The 16,968-nt window shown below is 46.3% G+C and overlaps 1 protein-coding gene across 1 annotated transcript in view; it reads left to right on the forward strand.

Annotated features, from left to right (window-relative positions):
- Positions 1-1,363: 1,363 nt before the first annotated feature.
- Positions 1,364-16,968, forward strand: part of LOC106594761 (carbohydrate sulfotransferase 15) — a 249,156-nt gene continuing 233,551 nt past the window's right edge. Inside the window, exon 1 of the mRNA XM_045701178.1 lies at positions 1,364-1,660. The gene's annotated coding sequence lies outside the window, so the exon portion shown is untranslated. The remainder of the gene's footprint in view (positions 1,661-16,968) is intronic.

A 16,968-nucleotide genomic window follows, 5' to 3' on the forward strand; every position in this document is an offset into this window, starting at 1 on the left:
TACCAACGCTCCGTCAGCGGTACCTCTGTCTCTACACAGCAGGCTAATGCTACCTGCTACCAACGCTCCGTCAGCGGTACCTCTGTCTCTACACAGCAGGCTAATGCTACCTGCTACCAACGCTCCGTCAGCGGTACCTCTGTCTCTACACAGCAGGCTAATGCTACCTGCTACCAACGCTCCGTCAGCGGTACCTCTGTCTCTACACAGCAGGCTAATGCTACCTGCTAACAACGCTCCGTCAGCGGTACCTCTGTCTCTACACAGCAGGCTAATGCTACCTGCTACCAACGCTCCGTCAGCGGTACCTCTGTCTCTACACAGCAGGCTAATGCTACCTGCTACCAACGCTCCGTCAGCGGTACCTCTGTCTCTACACAGCAGGCTAATTCTACCTGCTACCAACGCTCCGTCAGCGGTACCTCTGTCTCTACACAGCAGGCTAATGCTACCTGCTACCACGCTCCATCAGCGGTACCTCTGTCTCTACACAGCAGGCTAATGCTACCTGCTACCAACGCTCCCTCAGCGGTACCTCTGTCTCTACACAGCAGGCTAATGCTACCTGCTACCAACGCTCCGTCAGCGGTACCTCTGTCTCTACACAGCAGGCTAATGCTACCTGCTACCAACGCTCCGTCAGCGGTACCTCTGTCTCTACACAGCAGGCTAATGCTACCTGCTACCAACGCTCCGTCAGCGGTACCTCTGTCTCTACACAGCAGGCTAATGCTACCTGCTACCAACGCTCCGTCAGCGGTACCTCTGTCTCTACACAGCAGGCTAATGCTACCTGCTACCAACGCTCCGTCAGCGGTACCTCTGTCTCTACACAGCAGGCTAATGCTACCTGCTACCAACGCTCCGTCAGCGGTACCTCTGTCTCTACACAGCAGGCTAATTCTACCTGCTACCAACGCTACATCAGCGGTACCTCTGTCTCTACACAGCAGGCTACTGCCTGTCTCCCTGCTACTAACTTCAGAAGCATTTTTAAACATCATATACACTGCAAGTTTTAAATTCCCTGCATGCAGGAAAGTTCCTCCTGTATCAGGGTGATCAAATTAAGATCCTACATCTGTATTGCCATCGCAAATTTAAAAAGCACGTTCTCAAACCGTCAAGCCTTCAAAAAAGCTCATGTTGAATGTTAGTCTACAAAATTAATTGCTGTTCATAATCTATACTGATCAAATTGTTTTATTTAAGGAATATATTTCAACTGACTGCTGATGCGAGAAGCAAGCAGCTGTTCATTTCTGTTTTCCCCTCACCCCCTCCTCTCCTCATGCCCTTCCCCAGGAACCCCCCACCCTCCCACCTCTCCCGTCTAGCGAGGCTACAACTTGGAAAATCACTGCGAGAGAAGAGAGAAGCCCCTCTCTATGATTCAGAAAGGTCGTTCACTTCGATCCAGCCCGGAAGACAAGACACAGCACACGCTGCCACAACACAAAAGACGCACATATCGAAGAAGGACACTGAAGTTGTAGCCATGGTATGGACTGTCAAAAGATGAAAATGAAATCAGAAGGACCATTGAATATCAGTGCATTTATCCGTTGTTGTCTAACCGATATGGAATTATATCCGCTGATCGCTAGAACACTTGTTTAACGCCGACTCGTGTTGAACCGACTTCCAAGAGGACTTCATGGTATGTTATATTTCAACCTTATCCTATGTGATAATGTTTTTGGTTATTGTATATTTATGTTTTATTCAGTCGGATTATAAAAGGCAGTGGATGACGAATCAGGCTACCTTCTACTGTGGGTTTCTGGAAGTTAAATGTCCTTTGTTTGAAAACATGACAGCCTATAGCCTACAATATGATGAATATATTCTATTGTTGACCCAATATTAAAAGAAAAACATTTTTGCACCGAAATATTTATTAGAACTTGTGTGCTGTTACCGGTCATTCATTAAAAACCCGAAGACAGGTCAGAATAACGGAGCCTTTTCAGCGAAGCGGTGCCGGCCTGGCTATTCGTGCTGGATGAATGAGTTACTATGCATCTTTGCGAACTCAAAGAGTTGGTTGGTTTTTTGTTTTTCTCAGAATTCCACCGACCGCCGGTTACAGAAACGTTCTCGGCTAGAGAAGTGATCCGGTTTATCACGTGGGTCGGTCTATGGCAGGTTTTTGTATATGATTTGACATTCTACGCGCATCATCATCGCCGCCGGTTCCCGTAGGCGTCGTGAGAATCATCTTTATCTCTACCCGCACTTGTGTCCTTACAGTCATTCAATTTAACGATTTTTTTTGTTTTGTTGTTGTTGTTGTTTTTTTTTTTTTGGTCGGTGTTCTGACATCTCAACATTAGTTTGACACAGTAGCCTTGTGTTTTTTTTGCAGGCTACATTCCTCGCTGTTACACAGGCAAAGCATTGTTTATAATCCCCCCCTCCCCAAATAAACCTAAAACAAAAGGATTTCTACATAACAAGAGGTGGCCAATAGGAACTGAACGGTCAGGCTGCTGAACGGAGTTCTCCTCTCCTCTCTTTCTCCTTACCTGACGCAATGCATAGAGAGTCCTTCACACATTGCGTTATAGCCCATTACTAACAGGCCATTATGTGGTCATTAATTAGTATTCACATGACGCAAGGATATGATTATTCGATAACTAGAAGGGGGTTGCAGTTGGTCATCTCGTTGATGTTTTCCGTTCATATTTTCAGCCCATCCTCTCTGATGATGAGCTATGCCTTTGCCTCTAGATGACTAGTTGGGGCAGTGACGGGATTGGTGGAGCGTGGAAGTGGCTTAGCCTCGGAAACACATATTTTTGGATCAGTTGTACTTTTTTTTTTAACCCTCATATGGTTTGTGGTGAAATCTGATCCTAGATCTGTGTACTTGTTATATATCTGATCTGCCTACCAACTCTGTCTAATATATCTGATCTGTCTAACAGCTCTGTCTAATATATCTGATCTGTCAACCAACTCTGTCTAATATATCTGATCTGTCTACCAGCTCTGTCTAATATATCTGATCTGTCTACCAACTCTGTCTAATATATCTGATCTGTCAACCAACTCTGTCTAATATATCTGATCTGTCTACCAACTCTGTCTAATATATCTGATCTGTCTACCAGCCCTGTCTAATATATCTGATCTGTCTACCAACTCTATCTAATATATCTGATCTGTCTACCTGCCTGCCTGCCTGCCTGCCTGCCTGCCTGCCTGCCTGCCTGCCTGCCTGCCTGCCTGCCTGCCTGCCTGCCTGCCTGCCTGCCTGCCTGCCTGCCTGCCTGCCTGCCTGCCTGCCTGTCTGCCTGTCTGTCTGTTGTTATTCTGATGTTACCTGCTGTGATAACAGCTCTATAGTCTTAATGAAACGTTATATTCTGATGTTTCCTGCTGGGATAACATCTCTATAGTCTTAATGAAACATTATATTCTGATGTTTCCTGCTGGGATAACATCACTATAGTCTTAATGAAACGTTATATTCTGATGTTACCTGCTGTGATAACATCACTATAGTCTTAATGAAACAATATATTCTGATGTTTCCTGCTGTGATAACAGCTCTATAGTCTTAATGAAACAATATATTCTGATGTTACCTGCTGTGATAACAGCTCTATAGTCTTAATGAAACAATATATTCTGATGTTACCTGCTGTGATAACAGCTCTATAGTCTTAATGAAACAATATATTCTGATGTTTCCTGCTGTGATAACAGCTATATAGTCTTAATGAAACAATATATTCTGATGTTACCTGCTGTGATAACAGCTCTATAGTCTTAATGAAACAATATATTCTGATGTTACCTGCTGTGATAACAGCTCTATAGTCTTAATGAAACAATATATTCTGTTGTTTCCTGCTGTGATAACAGCTCTATAGTCTTAATGAAACATTATATGGGCTTCTGTTACACATGGACCTTAATAGATAATCCATGAATAATTGCAGACAATAGTTTTATACACATTATCAAACATCTGCATGTAAAACAACGGTTTTCTAGTCATCTACCACAGCAGTAAAAAACTCAGTCGCAGAAGAAGACTGGCCCATGAATTAATAACATTATAAGTTATTACACCGCGTGAATAATGAGGAGACAAGATGTCCCCCGAGTGGCGCAGCAGTCTAAGGCACTGCGACTCAGTGCTAGAAGGCGTATCTACAACCGGCTGTGATTGGGAGTCCTGTAGGATGGTGTACAATTGGTCCAGATTAGGGCTTCGTATGGCCTGGGGGAGGCCGTCATTGTGAATAAGAATTTGTTCTTAACTGACTTGCCTAGTTAAATAAAGGTTAAAATAAAATGTCCATGTTTTTTTTTAGCCGCATTAGTTTTTCCATGTTAATGTCATCCTAGTCACAGGGTGCCTCCCAAATGGGACCCTATACCCTACATAGTGCATTACCAGAGCCCTGATCAGAAGGAGTATCATAAGCAGTCTTCCCTGTGGCTCAGTTGGTAGAGCATGGTGTTTGCAACGCCAGCATGATGTGTGCAATGCCAGGGTTGTGGGTTCGATTCCCATGGGGGGCCAGTACAAAAATTAAAAAATAAAAAAAAATGCATGAAATGAAATGTATTCACTACTGTAAGTCGCTCTGGATAAGAGTGTCTGCTAAATGACTAAAATGTAATGTAAAAAATGAGTATATAGGGCATAGGGTGCCCCTGAGAGAGATGACCCCTGTGTGCAGAGAGAGAAGGTTTCTGTGTGACAATGTTCCATTCAATAATGGATCAAGTACAGCTGCATGTTCTTGAAGTCTCTGTTGAGGGATTTCTTCTTTAACCAAATTGGGGATTAAGATTTTCATTACAACATTTTAAATGGGGGATTGAGTTTTCCATTACAACAGGATGGGAAAGTCATTTTAAATGGGGGGGTTGAGTTTTCCATTACAACAGGATGGGAAAGTCATTTTAAATGGGGGGTTGAGTTTTCCATTACACCAGGATGGGAAAGTCATTTTAAATGGGGGGGTTGAGTTTTCCATTACACCAGGATGGGAAAGTCATTTTAAATGGGGGGTTGAGTTTTCCATTACACCAGGATGGGAAAGTCGTTTTAAATGTTTAAATGGGGGGTTGAGTTTTCCATTACAACAAGGTGGGAAAGTCATTTTAAATGGGGGGTTGAGTTTTCCATTACACCAGGATGGGAAAGTCATTTTAAATGTTTAAATGGGGGGTTGAGTTTTCCATTACAACAAGGTGGGAAAGTCATTTTAAATGGGGGGTTGAGTTTTCCATTACACCAGGATGGGAAAGTCATTTTAAATGTCCGCCTTGTTCTTTTCATTGCCATCCCATAATGAAAAGGGTACAGAATGTGAATATGTCTGGGAGGCAGCAGGACAACAGTAGACTACATGGATGTTTGGTACTGATTCCTCCAGCCCTTTTTACTTCCATAGTCTGAGGTCATTAAAGCCTCCCGAACCCATCACAGATGCCCTCAAATTGCCCTCACATGTCTCAGCTAATCAGGTCACGTTAAACTGAATAAATGCGGGACTTTTGAGAAGTGGTAGGATGTAGAATGCTGTAGCACATCGACAATCAGAACCACTGGAATTCTTTAGAATTAGAACCCTTGTTTCCATGACAGCAGCGGCTTCATAAGAAACAAAAACATGTCAATTCCGTTTGGGAATTCGCTTGTATTCCGTGACCGTTGTTTCAATCCCATGTTATGTTAGAGCGAGAGACTCACAACGTCTTTGTGTCTTTGATAAAGCGTACAGCCTTACACATCACATTTGGTTCAGAGGAGCGTTCATTATTACATCAGACACTTTTTGGGGGGTCCAAATGAAGAGTTAATTTGATCTGCCGCTCTCTATTTAGGCTCACAGGGATTAAAGTTTACGATGAAACACAAGGTTCGTGTCCCAAATCACACCCTATTCCCTATATAGTGCACTACTTTAAACCAGAGCACTATGGGTCCTATGGGCCCAGGTCAAATGTAGTGCACTACATAGGAAAATGGGAACCATCTGGAAGGCATAAAAACAGTTTATTCAGGCTACTAAAATAAGTGGAAAGGCTGATCACATTCCAAACATAAAAATGTTGGTTATTATTCCCATTTCCAACCCTGGAGAAAATCACGTTATTATTTAAACACATTATTTACACTCTACGTTCCCTGTCGGCCTCTTAGCAGGGCGTTGTAGTGGGCCTTTTCAGCGTTTTGTTGGAAATGAAAACCTCTAAAAGCCATTGTGTTGGACCCCATTATCCTGGAGCTCACTGACACATTTCAGCTCTGCATGTACCATCAATGGGCTTTTCACTAAACACTGAGGCCTGAGGAGAGAAGGAGGAGAGACATGGCGAGAGGAGAGAGAGAGAGGAGAGAGGGGGAGGAGAGTGAGAGGATAAACACAGAGAGAGGGAGAGAGGAGAGAAAGAGGAGAGACATGGAGAGAGGAGAGAAAGAGAGGAGAGACAAAGAGGGAGGAGAGAAAGAGAGAGAGGGGAGAGAGAGGGGAGAGAGAGGGGAGAGAGGGAGGAGAGACACAGAGAGGAGAAATGGAGAGAAAGAGGAGAGACAGAGAGGAGAGACACAGAGCGAGGAGAGAAAGAGGAGAGACAGAGAGGGAGGAGAGAAAGAGGAGAGAGGAGAGGGAGGATAGACACAGAGGAGAGAGAGGGAGGAGAGACAGAGAGAGGGGAGAGAGAGTGGAGAGACACAGAGAGAGGGGAGAGAGGGAGGTGAGACATCTTTGTCCTCTGTCACCACTATAATAATGTTTGTTGATTTGAAACACCACTTCTGTTCAGAGCCCTGTTTGTCATATCCAACCTTATTGTTGTCAAATTGTTGTCAAATTGTTGACAACACGGTGCTTTTTCCTCCAGGTGTTTTGCTCTTCTGAAAGCAGTTATCATGGCTTCACATTCCTTCTGTGACAATTATGGTCGCGACACAGTGACACTGAAATGTTGTTATAATTCCTGCTTGACCGCTCCACACAGACACACACACACACACACACACACACACACACACACACACACACACACACACACACACACACACACACACACACACACACACACACACACACACACACACACACACACACACGAGAAGGTGTAAACTGGCTTTACTCTCCAAACTATGTTGGTCTCAGCCCTGTCCCAAATGTGGGTCTGGATCCTGCAATTGGTGGGTTTTCTATCCTGCCGGGTCCTTGAGGTTATCTTGGGAATGTAAGGTTATCTCAGTTTAGATAGATCATCCTTGGGGAACACAGAGCTGGGACTAGAGCCGGGCATCTCTAACACACTTGAGTCCCGCCGTTAATAGCCAGATATTTTGCATTAAACAACCCCAAGTTAGACAGGCCCATCTGATATTTGCCTGAAATGCCAGATAGCCATTTCACCCCTAGTTCCATAGTGTCTTGAGCAGAGATATTATTTATAGTCCTACGCAGTGTTTCCCAACTCCAGTCTTCCAGTACCCCCAACAGTACTGGAGGACTGGAGTTGGGCTGTTGGGGAGGACTGGAGGACTGGAGTTGGGCTGTTGGGGGTACCGGAGTTGGGCTGTTGGGGGTACTGGAGGACTGGAGTTGGGCTGTTGGGGGTACTGGAGATGGGCTGTTGGGGGTACTGGAGTTGGGCTGTTGGGGGTACTGGAGGACTGGAGTTGGGCTGTTGGGGGTACTGGAGATGGGCTGTTGGGGGTACTGGAGTTGGGCTGTTGGGGGTACTGGAGGACTGGAGTTGGGCTGTTGGGGGTACTGGAGTTGGGCTGTTGGGGGTACTGGAGGACTGGAGTTGGGCCAATGGGGGTACTGGAGGACTGGAGTTGGGCTGTTGGGGGTACTGGAGGACTGGAGTTGGGCTGTTGGGGGTTATAAGGGACTGGAGTTGGGCTGTTGGGGGAACTGGAGGACTGGAGTTGGGCTGTTGGGGGTACTGGAGGACTGGAGTTGGGCTGTTGGGGGGTAGTCGAGGACTGGTGTTGTGCTGTTGGGGGTACTGGAGGACTGGAGTTGGGCTGTTGGGGGTACTGGAGTTGGGCTGTTGGGGTATACTGGGGTTGGGCTGTTGGGGGTACTGGAGGACTGGAGTTGGGCTGTTGGGGGTACTGGAGGACTGGAGTTGGGCTGTTGGGGGGTACTAGAGGACTGGAGTTGGGCTGTTGGGGGAACTGGAGGACTGGAGTTGAGCTGTTGGGGGAACTGGAGGACTGGAGTTGGGCTGTTGGGGGTACTGGAGGACTGGAGTTGAGCTGTTGGGGGTACTGGAGGACTGGAGTTGGGCTGTTGGGGGTACCGGAAGACTGGAGTTGAGCTGTTGGGGGAACTGGAGGACTGGAGTTGGGCTGTTGGGGGTACTGGAGGACTGGAGTTGGGCTGTTGGGGGTACTGGAGGACTGGAGTTGGGCTGTTGGGGGTACTGGAGGACTGGAGATGGGCTGTTGGGGGTACTGGAGGACTGGAGTTGGGCTGTTGGGGGTACTGGAGGACTGGAGTTGGGCTGTTGGGGGTACTGGAGTTGGGCTGTTGGGGGTACTGGAGGACTGGAGTTGGGCTGTTGGGGGTACTGGAGGACTGGAGTTGGGCTGTTGGGGGGTACTGGAGGACTGGAGTTGGGCTGTTGGGGGTACTGGAGGACTGGAGTTGGGCTGTTGGGGGTACTGGAGGACTGCAGTTGGGCTGTTGGGGGTAGTGGAGGACTGGAGTTGGGCTGTTGGGGGTACTGGAGGACTGGAGTTGGGCTGTTGGGGGTACTGGAGTTGGGCTGTTGGGCTGTTGGGGGTACTGGAGTTGGGCTGTTGGGGGTACTGGAGGACTGGAGTTGGGCTGTTGGGGGTACTGGAGGACTGGAGTTGAGCTGTTGGGGGTACTGGAGGACTGGAGTTGGGCTGTTGGGGGAACTGGAGGACTGGAGTTGGGCTGTTGGGGGTAGTGGAGGACTGGAGTTGAGCTGTTGGGGGACCTGGAGGACTGGAGTTGGGCTGTTGGGGGTACTGGAGGACTGGAGTTGGGCTGTTGGGGGTACTGGAGGACTGGAGTTGGGCTGCTGGGGGTAGTGGAGGACTGGAGTTGGGCTGTTGGGGGTACTGGAGGACTGGAGTTGGGCTGTTGGGGGTTATAAGGGACTGGAGTTGGGCTGTTGGGGGAACTGGAGGACTGGAGTTGGGCTGTTGGCGGTAATGGAGGACTGGAGTTGGGCTGTTGGGGGTACTGGAGGACTGGAGTTGGGCTGTTGGGGGTACTGGAGTTGGGCTGTTGGGCTGTTGGGGGTACTGGAGTTGGGCTGTTTGGGGTACTGGAGGACTGGATTTGGGCTGTTGGGAGGACTGGAGGACTGGAGTTGGGCTGTTGGGGGTACTGGAGGACTGGAGTTGGGCTGTTGGGGGTACTGGAGTTGGGCTGTTGGGGGTACTGGAGGACTGGAGTTGGGCTGTTGGGAGGACTGGAGGACTGGAGTTGGGCCGTTGGGGGTACTGGAGTTGGGCTGTTGGGGGTACTGGAGGACTGGAGTTGGGCTGTTGGGGGTACTGGAGGACTGGAGTTGGGCTGTTGGGGGTACTGGAGTTGGGCTGTTGGGGGTACTGGAGTTGGGCTGATATAGGGAATACGGTGGCGTTTGGGGTGCGATAAACAGGATATGATAAACAAGACATGGGAGATGTTGAGGTGTTCTCAAGTGATTTTTTTTCTTCTTCTCCAACCAACTCAAACTAAATGTCCCAGACAGACCCCAGACAGACCCCAGATAGACCCCAGGCAGACCCCAGGCAGACCCCAGACAGACCCCAGACAGAGCCCAGGCAGACCCTAGACAGACCTCAGACAGACCTCAGACAGACCTCAGACAGACCCCAGACAGACCCCAGGCAGACCCCAGAAAAGACCCCAGACAGACCCCAGACAGAGTCCAGACAGAGTCCAGACAGGGCCCAGACAGACCCCAGACAGACCACAGGCAGACCCCAGACAGACCCCAGGCAGACCCCAGACAGACCCCTGACAGACCCCAGACAGAGTCCAGACAGACCCCAGACAGACCCCAGACAGACCCCAGACAGAGTCCAGACAGATCCCAGACAGACCCCAGACAGACCCCATAAAAAAATCCCCTCAAATAAGAATACAAAACATAAATACATAACGTCACTAGAAAAATAACAGCTGTGATATTCCAGGTCTTTAACATCCTGTCTTCAGCACTATAGGCCTGTCACTGACTGGTAAACCTTTCATAGACTGTCATGGTACTGCAGAGGAGCTGCTTGCCGTCTTTACCCGTAGCAGCCTGTCTGTGTGACAGAGGGGGACTAGGCTGCGTTTCCCAAAATCGCAAGCTATTCCCTTTACAGTGCACTACTTTTGAGCAGAACCCCAATGGGGCGCAGGCCAAGGTAATGAACTATAGGAGGGGAATAGGATCGCGGCCTAGAGATAACATCTGACAGAGGCACTGTAGAGTTGGAACCAGCAATCATCAGCAATAATAATAACATGTGAGAGCAGACTGTTCAGAGTGCATCTGAAAATAAGTAGTGAACTATTTTGGAAATAGGGTCCCTAATCAGAAATTGGGACCTGGCATTTCAAACACACTGCCAAAACAAAATCCTCCAGGCCCCCCCGAACCAGGCCCGTTTTTTCTTCTTCTCTTGATGCCCCCGTTATTGGCTTGCCTGATGACTCAAACTGAATTCTTTCCGCTGCTCTATGTTCGGTACATACTTCAGTCTGAGACTGCCGTCGTTGAAGTCGTTTGAGGGGTTTGTCGTACCAAAATGAAGGTTTGTCGTACCAAAACAAATTCCTCAGAGATTTGGATCATCTCTTAACCAATCAAGAGTATCAAAGCCAAATGACACATTTCCAAAATGCCGCTTTACCCACGTGAGTTATGGCTCTGGCCCAACCCATCAGTTTCTGGGACCAATCAGAACGGGTAGAATGTGTTTGTGTTCTAGAAATCGTCGGGGAGGTACTCAGATCCAGACTCTAAAAATGGACCAGCCCCCCCCAAAATGTCAGAGGTCCAGTCTGTCCCTGATTAGAACAGCGTATCACTATAGTACCACCCTGATGGATTGATGTAGACTGTAAAGGACCCGGCACTTCCAGAAACTGGTTTACATTTCTGTCGCCACGGTCGCCACTGCCGTTGGTCTTGTTGATTTGATGAGCTTCTTAAGTGATGAAGTTACCACGGTGATCACACACTCATCTCTCTCATCTGTAATGTTTTTTTTTTTATCCAATGTTGTTTAGTGGTCATAAAACAACGTGACAAAGTGTTATAGGAGTTTCCTTACACGCCATCATCCTTACAATTTAGTACGTCAACACAAAACAGGATAATTAACAATCAGCTGTGCAAAGGTGGTACTTGGATAAAAAAAGACCAGAAAGGTAAACAGACCTAATTCTGAGCCTTTTCAGATGGACCTGCTGAGTAAAGCCAGTGACTTTGGGACCTGCTGAGTAAGGCCTGTGACTTTGGGACCTGCTGAGTAAGGCCTGTGACTTTGGCAATGCTCCCGGTTGCTGCTTACCGCTGCCAAGATATGAGTCATTGCTCGTACATTAATGATGCAGAAGAAAATCAACTGCCTTTTTACTTTCTTCTCTGAGGGATGTCGTAGAGAGTAGAGAGCAGCGTGTGTGTGTGTGTGGCTGTTTCTCAATATGCATACTACCGCGCTCCACACTCTCATGCTCTGAGTACGTTCTCCGAGGACGTTCTCTTGAGTACGTTCTCTTGAGTACGTTCTCTTGAGTACGTTCTTGTGAGGATAAGAGTGTGGAGAACACATAAAACATTCCATTTGAGAAGCACCTCCCTCTACTGTATTACCTCACGCTGAGCAGCACTCCCCCTACTGTATTACCTCACGCTGAGCAGCACTCCCCCTACTTTATTACCTCACGCTGAGCAGCACTCCCCCTACTGTATTACCTCACGCTGAGCAGCGCTCCCCCTACTGTATTACCTCACGCAGAGCAGCACTCCCCCCTACTGTATTACCTCACGCTGAGCAGCACTCCCCCTACCGTATTACCTCACGCTGAGCAGCACTCCCCCTACTGTATTACCTCACGCTGAGCAGCGCTCCCCTACTGTATTACCTCACGCAGAGCAGCACTCCCCCTACTGTATTACCTCACGCTGAGCAGCACTCCCCCTACTGTATTACCTCACGCTGAGCAGCACTCCCTCTACTGTATTACCTCACGCTGAGCAGCACTCCCCCTACTGTATTACCTCACTCTGAGCAGCACTACCCCTACTGTATTACCTCACGCTGAGCAGCACTCCCCCTACTGTATTACCTCACGCTGAGCAGCACTCCCCCTACTGTATTACCTCACGCTGAGCAGCACTACCCCTACTGTATTACCTCATGCTGAGCAGCGCTCCCCCTACTGTATTACCTCACGCTGAGCAGCACTCCCCCTACTGTATTACCTCACGCTGAGCAGCACTCCCCCTACTGTATTACTTCACGCTGAGCAGCACTCCCTCTACTGTATTACCTCACGCTGAGCAGCACTCCCCCTACTGTATTACCTCACGCTGAGCAGCACTCCCCCTACTGTATTACCTCACGCTGAGCAGCGCTCCCCCTACTGTATTACCTCACGCTGAGCAGCACTCCCCCTACTGTATTACCTCACGCTGAGCAGCGCTCCCCCTACTGTATTACCTCACGCTGAGCAGCACTCCCCCTACTGTATTACCTCACGCTGAGCAGCACTCCCCCTACTGTATTACCTCACGCTGAGCAGCACTCCCCCTTCTGTATTACCTCACGCTGAGCAGCACTCCCCCCTACTGTATTACCTCACGCTGAGCAGCACTCCCCCTACTGTATTACCTCACGCTGAGCAGCACTCCCCCTACTGTATTACCTCACGCTGAGCAGCACTCCCCCTACTGTATTACCTCACACTGCACCTCTCCATTCATTGACCCTTCTTCCAGCCAGGACAATGACAACAATAGAGACCAAACAAGATATACACAAAGCAAACATATTACTTCACAACTATCAGCTAGATACAGTATATGTACACTATATGACCTAAAACTAACGTTATGCATGGTAGATGCCAATTCTTTGTGGGTAGCTAGCTAACTATTCTTCATGGCTATCTGGCTGGCTAACAGTAGTAGCTAGCCAGTTAGCCCTATTGACAGTAGTAGCTAGCCAGTTAGCTTTATTAACAGTAGTAGCTAGCCAGTTAGCCCTATTGACAGTAGTAGCTAGCCAGTTAGCCCTATTAACAGTAGTTGCTAGCCAGTTAGCCCTATTAACAGTAGCAGCTAGCCAGTTAGCCATATTAACAGTAGCAGCTAGACAGTTAGCCCTATTAACAGTAGCAGCTAGCCAGTTAGCCTTATTAACAGTAGTAGCTAGCCAGTTAGCCATATTAACAGTAGCAGCTAGCCAGTTAGCCCTATTAAGAGTAGCAGCTAGCCAGTCAGCCCTATTAACAGTAGCAGATAGCCAGTTAGCCCTATTAACAGTAGCAGCTAGCCAGTTAGCCCTTTTAAGAGTAGCAGCTAGCCAGTTAGCCCTATTAACAGTAGCAGATAGCCAGTTAGCCCTATTAACAGTAGGAGCTAGCCAGTTAGCCCTATTAACAGTAGTAGCAAGCCAGTTAGCCCGATTGACTTACTATGGGCTTGCGATCTACATACAGTATGTGTATTTTCTCTTTGTGGTTTTTACCAAAGAGAAAAGAGACGATAAGAACAAACAGAGTACATTTTGTTTCAGCTAGCAGTCTAATCTACAGTATCCTATAAACTATGGTACCACTTCAGTAGCTAGTAATGCTTTGGATGGTAGGACAGTATCAGTGGCTAGTAATGCTTTGGATGGTAGGACAGTATCAGTGGCTAGTAATGCTTTGGATGGTATGACAGGAGTTGGTCTGTTACCTGCGTTGACCCAGAAGAGTGTAAGTCATTAGTCTATGGTGTCTATCACCAGTGATATAGTCATTAGTCTATAGTATCTACCACCAGTGATGTAGTCATTAGTCTATGGTATCTATCACCAGTGATGTAGTCATTAGTCTATGGTATCTACCACCAGTGATGTAGTCATTAGTCTATGGTCTCTACCACCAGTGATGTAGTCATTAGTCTATGGTCTCTACCACCAGTGATGTAGTCATTAGTCTATAGTATTTACCACCAGTGATGTAGTCAAGTCATTAGTCTATGGTATCTACCACCAGTGATGTAGTCAAGTCATTAGTCTATGGTATCTACCACCAGTGATGTAGTCAAGACATTAGTCTATGGTATCTATCACCAGTGATGTAGTCAAGTCATTAGTCTATGGTATCTACCACCAGTGATGTAGTCATTAGTCTATGGTATTTACCACCAGTGATGTAGTCATTAGTCTATGGTATCTACCACCAGTGATGTAGTCATTAGTCTATGATATCTACCACCAGTGATGTAGTCATTAGTCTATGGTATCTACCACCAGTGATGTAGTCATTAGTCTATGGTATCTACCACCAGTGATGTAGTCAGGTCATTAGTCTATGGTATCTACCACCAGTGATGTAGTCATTAGTCTATGGTATTTACCACCAGTGATGTAGTCATTAGTCTATGGTATTTACCACCAGTGATGTAGTCAAGTCATTAGTCTATGGTATCTACCACCAGTGATGTAGTCATTAGTCTATGGTATCTATCACCAGTGATGTAGTCATTAGTTTATGGTATTTACCACCAGTGATGTAGTCATTAGTCTATGGTATTTACCACCAGTGATGTAGTCATTAGTCTATGGTATCTACCACCAGTGATGTAGTCATTAGTCTATGGTATCTACCACCAGTGATGTAGTCATTAGTCTATGGTATCTACCACCAGTGATGTAGTCATTAGTCTATGGTATCTACCACCAGTGATGTAGTCAAGTCATTAGTCTATGGTATCTACCACCAGTGATGTAGTCATTAGTCTATGGTATTTACCACCAGTGATGTAGTCAAGTCATTAGTCTATGGTATCTACCACCAGTGATGTAGTCATTAGTCTATGGTATCTACCACCAGTGATGTAGTCATTAGTCTATGGTATCTATCACCAGTGATGTAGTCATTAGTCAATAGTCTATAGTATCTACCACCAGTGATGTAGTCATTAGTCTATAGTATCTACCACCAGTGATGTAGTCATTAGTCTATGGTATCTACCACCAGTGATGTAGTCATTAGTCTATGGTATCTACCACCAGTGATGTAGTCATTAGTCTATGGTATCTATCACCAGTGATGTAGTTATTAGTCTATGGTATCTATCACCAGTGATGTAGTCATTAGTCTATGGTATCTACCACCAGTGATGTAGTTATTAGTCTATGGTATATATCACCAGTGATGTAGTCAAGTCATTAGTCTATGGTATCTACCACCAGTGATGTAGTCATTAGTCTATGGTATCTATCACCAGTGATGTAGTCATTAGTCTATGGTCTCTACCACCAGTGATGTAGTCATTAGTCTATGGTATTTACCACCAGTGATGTAGTCATTAGTCTATGATATCTACCACCAGTGATGTAGTCATTAGTCTATGGTATCTACCACCAGTGATGTAGTCAAGTCATTAGTCTATGGTATCTATCACCAGTGATGTAGTCATTAGTCTATGGTATCTACCACCAGTGATGTAGTCATTAGTCTATGGTATCTACCACCAGTGATGTAGTCAAGTCATTAGTCTATGGTATCTACCACCAGTGATGTAGTCATTAGTCTATGGTATCTACCACCAGTGATGTAGTCAAGTCATTAGTCTATGGTATCTACCACCAGTGATGTAGTCAAGTCATTAGTCTATGGTATCTACCACCAGTGATGTAGTCAAGACATTAGTCTATGGTATCTATCACCAGTGATGTAGTCAAGTCATTAGTCTATGGTATCTACCACCAGTGATGTAGTCATTAGTCTATGGTATTTACCACCAGTGATGTAGTCATTAGTCTATGGTATCTACCACCAGTGATGTAGTCATTAGTCTATGATATCTACCACCAGTGATGTAGTCATTAGTCTATGGTATCTACCACCAGTGATGTAGTCATTAGTCTATGGTATCTACCACCAGTGATGTAGTCAGGTCATTAGTCTATGGTATCTACCACCAGTGATGTAGTCATTAGTCTATGGTATCTACCACCAGTGATGTAGTCATTAGTCTATGGTATCTACCACCAGTGATGTAGTCAAGTCATTAGTCTATGGTATCTACCACCAGTGATGTAGTCATTAGTCTATGGTATCTATCACCAGTGATGTAGTCATTAGTCTATGGTATCTACCACCAGTGATGTAGTCATTAGTCTATGGTATTTACCACCAGTGATGTAGTCATTAGTCTATGGTATCTACCACCAGTGATGTAGTCATTAGTCTATGGTATCTACCACCAGTGATGTAGTCATTAGTCTATGGTATCTACCACCAGTGATGTAGTCATTAGTCTATGGTATCTACCACCAGTGATGTAGTCAAGTCATTAGTCTATGGTATCTACCACCAGTGATGTAGTCATTAGTCTATGGTTTTTACCACCAGTGATGTAGTCAAGTCATTAGTCTATGGTATCTACCACCAGTGATGTAGTCATTAGTCTATGGTATCTACCACCAGTGATGTAGTCATTAGTCTATGGTATCTATCACCAGTGATGTAGTCATTAGTCAATAGTCTATAGTATCTACCACCAGTGATGTAGTCATTAGTCTATAGTATCTACCACCAGTGATGTAGTCATTAGTCTATGGTATCTACCACCAGTGATGTAGTCATTAGTCTATAGTATCTACCACCAGTGATGTAGTCATTAGTCTATAGTATCTACCACCAGTGATGTAGTCATTAGTCTATGGTATCTACCACCAGTGATGTAGTCATTAGTCTATGGTATCTA

Source organism: Salmo salar, chromosome ssa18 (assembly GCF_905237065.1).
Source record: "Salmo salar chromosome ssa18, Ssal_v3.1, whole genome shotgun sequence".
Taxonomy (NCBI): domain Eukaryota; kingdom Metazoa; phylum Chordata; class Actinopteri; order Salmoniformes; family Salmonidae; genus Salmo; species Salmo salar.